This window comes from Hordeum vulgare, chromosome 1H (assembly GCF_904849725.1).
Source record: "Hordeum vulgare subsp. vulgare chromosome 1H, MorexV3_pseudomolecules_assembly, whole genome shotgun sequence".
NCBI lineage: Eukaryota > Viridiplantae > Streptophyta > Magnoliopsida > Poales > Poaceae > Hordeum > Hordeum vulgare.
Genome location: NC_058518.1, coordinates 501,769,583 through 501,773,556, shown reverse-complemented (window position 1 = coordinate 501,773,556; position 3,974 = coordinate 501,769,583).

Genomic DNA, 3,974 nt, shown 5'->3' with positions numbered 1-3,974 from the left:
TTTTTGGAATATATAAAAAATACTGGCGCAAGAATCAACTGAGGAAGTGGAGCGTGGAGCCCACAAGCCCACCAGGCGCGCCCCTCTAGCCGCGCCTGGCAGGCTTGGGGGGCCCACGTTGCTCCACCACCTCCAATCTCAGCTCTATTTGTTGGAAATATGCCCTAGAGGCAATAATAATATGGTTATTATCATATTTCCTTGTTCATGATAATCGTCTATTGTTCATGCTATAATTGTATTAACAGGAAACAATAATACATGTGTGAATAAATAGATCACAATGTGTCCCTAGCAAGCCTCTAGTTGGCTAGCTCGTTAGTCAATAGATGATCATGGTTTCCTGATCATGGGCATTAGATGTCATTGATAACGGGATCACATCATTGGGAGAATGATGTGATGGACAAGACCCAATCCTAAGCCTAGCACTAGATCGTATTGTTCATATGCTAATGCTTTTCTAATGTCAAGTATCTTTTCCTTCGAACGTGAGATTGTGCAACTCCCGGATACCGTAGGAGTGCTTTGGGTGTATCAAACGTCACAACGTAACTGGGTGACTATAAAGGTGCACTACGAGTACCTCCGAAAGTGTCTGTTGGGTTGGTACGAATCGAGATCGGGATTTGTCACTCCATGTGACGGAGAGGTATCTCTGGGCCCACTCGGTAGAACATCATCATGAGCTCAATGTGACTAAGGAGTTAGTCACACGATGACGTGCTACGGAACGAGTAAAGAGACTTACCGGTAACGAGATTGAACAAGGTATAGGTATACCGACGATCGAATCTCGGGCAAGTTCTATACCGACAGACAAAGGGAATCGTATACGGGATTGATTGAATCCTTGACATCGTGGTTCGTCCGATGAGATCATCGTGGAGCAAGTGGGAGCCACCATGGGTATCCATACCCCGCTGATGGTTATTGGCCAGAGAGGTGTCTCGGTCATGTCTGCCTGTCTCCCGAACCCATAGGGTCTACACACTTAAGGTTCGATGACGCTAGGGTTATAGGGAATTATTATACGAGGTTACCGAAAGTTGTTCAGAGTCCCGGATGAGATCCTGGATGTCACGAGGAGCTCCGGAATGGTCCGGAGGTAAAGATTGATATATAGGATAGATGGTTTTGGACACCGGAAGTGTTTCGGGCGTCACCGGTAATGTACCGGGACCACCGGAGGTGGCCCCGGGGGACCATCGAAGGGGGGCAACGACCCCGGGAGGTAAGGTTGGCCAAGGGGGGTGCGAACCAGCCCCTAGGTGGGCTGGTGCGCTTCCCCACTCAGCCCATTGCGCAAGGGAGAGAAAAGGGGGGGCAAACCCTAAGCCAGGTGGGCCTAAGGCCCACCAGTTGGTGGGCCACCCCCTCCTCCCCCTTCTGGCCGCCGCACCTCCCATCTGGGGGGCTGCCGCACCCCCTAGGGTGGGAACCCTAGGGGTGGCACCCCCTCTCCCCTCCCCCTATATATAGTGGGCACTTTTGGCCATTGAGAGATAGACTTTTCCCTCTCCCTCGGCGCAGCCCTGCTCTTCTTCCTCCTCTCTGCCGATGCTTGGCGAAGCCCTGCCGGGAGACCTCGTCTCTCCATCGACACCATGCTGCTGGAGTTCTTCCCCAACCTCTCCCTCCTCCTTGCTGGATCAAGGTGCGGGAGACGCCACCGGGCTGCACGTGTGTTGAACGCGGAGGTGCCGTAGTTCGGCACTAGATCGGAATCGCTGCGAGTACGACTCCATCAACCGCGTTCTAGCAACGCTTCCGCTTAGCGATCTTCAAAGGTATGAAGATGCTCTTACCCCTCTCTCGTTGCTAGTCTCTCCATAGGATGATCTGAATAAGCGTAGGAAAATTTTGAATTTATGCTACGTTACCCAATAGTGGCATCAGAGCCAGGTTTTCTTTGCGTAGATTTTATGCACGAGTAGAACACAAAAGTTGTGGGCGATGATTTTTCAATTTGCTTGCCGCTAATAGTCTTATTCTTTTCCGGCGGTATTGTGGGATGAAGCGGCCCGGACCGACTTTACACGTACGCTTACGTGAGACTGGTTCCACCGACAGACATGCACACCGTGCATAAAGGTGGCTAGCGGGTGTTTGTCTCTCCTACTCTAGTCGGATTGGATTTGATGAAAAGGGTACTTATGAAGGGTAAATAGCTTTGGCATATTATCGTTGTGGCTGTCACGTAGGTAAGAAGGCGTTCTTGCTAGAAACCCAAATCAGCCACGTAAAACTTGCAACAACAATTAGAGGACGTCTAACTTGTTTTTGCAGGGTTTGACATGTGATGTGATATGGCCAAAGTTGTGATGTTGCATGTATGATGTATGAGCTCTGATCATGTTATTGTAATAGGTTTCACGACTTGCATGTCGATGAGTATGACAACCGGCAGGAGCCATAGGAGTTGTCTTAATTTATTGTATGAGATGCAACGCCATGTGCTTACTACTTTTACTTCATTGCTAACGGTTAGCTATAGTAGTAGTGATAGTAGTAGTTGGCGTGACGACTTCACGGAGACACGATGATGGAGATCATGATGATGAAGATCATGGTGTCACGCCGGTGACGATGATGATCATGCGATGCCTGAAGATGGAGATCGAAAGAGCAAAGATGATAATGGCCATATCATGTCAGTATATGATTGCATTGTGATGTTTATCATGTTTTACATCTTATTGCTTAGAACGACGGTAGCATAATAAGATGATCCCTCTTAAAATTTCGAGAACGTATTCCCCTAAGTGTGCACCGTTGCGAAGGTTCGTTGTCTCGAAGCACCACGTGATGATCGGGTGTGATAGATTCTAACGTTCGCATACAACGGGTGTAAGCCAGATTTACACACGTGAAACACCTAGGTTGACTCGACGAGCTTAGCATGTACAGACATGACCTCGAATACAAGAGACCGAAAGGTCGAACATGAGTCGTATGGTTGAATACGATCAGCATGGAGTTGCTCACCATGGTGACTAGTCCGTCTCACGTGATGATCGGACACGGGTCAGTCAACATGGATCATGTGTCACTTAGATGACTAGAGGGATGTCGATTTAAGTGGGAGTTCATACTTAATTTTATTAAATGAACTTAATTGTCACGAACTTAGTCTAAGAGTTGTCTTTATAAATATTGTAGATGTCCAACGTCAACCTCAATTTCAACGCATTCCTAGAGAAAAACAAGCTGAAAGATGATGGTAGCAACTATGCGGACTGGGTTCGCAATTTGAAGCTCATCCTTGAAGTAGCTAAAAAGGCTTATGTCCTTGATGCGCCGCTAGGTGACCCTCCCGCTCCCGCAGCAGCCCAGGACATTCTGAACGTCTGGCAAACGCGGAGTGATGACTACTCTCTGGTTAGGTGTGGCATGTTATACAGTTTAAAAACGGGGCTCCAAAGGCGTTTTGAGCAACACGGGGCATATGAGATGTTCGAGGAGCTGAAGCTAGTTTTTCAAGCTCATGCTCGTGTCGAGAGATATGAAGTCTCTGACAAGTTCTTTAGCTGTAAGATGGAGGAGAACAGTTCTGTCACTGAGCACATACTCAAATGTCTGGGTTACACGGTCGTCTGACTTCACTTGGAGTCGAACTTCCGGATGATGCTATAATTGACAGAATCCTCCAGTCTCTCCCACCGAGCTACAAAGGCTTTGTGCTTAACTACAACATGCAAGGGATGGAGAAGACCATTCCCGAGTTGTACTCGATGCTCAAGTCTGTAGAAGTAGAAATCAAGAAAGAGCATCAAGTGTTGATGGTCAACAAGACCACTAGTTTCAAGAAAGGCAAGGGTAAGAAGAACTTCAAGAAAGACGGCAAAGCTGTTGCCGCGCCCGGTAAGCCAAATGCTGGGAAGAAGAAAAAGAATGGACCCAAGCCTGAGACTGAGTGCTTCTATTGCAAGGGAAAAGGTCACTGGAAGCGGAACTTCCCCAAATACTTAGCG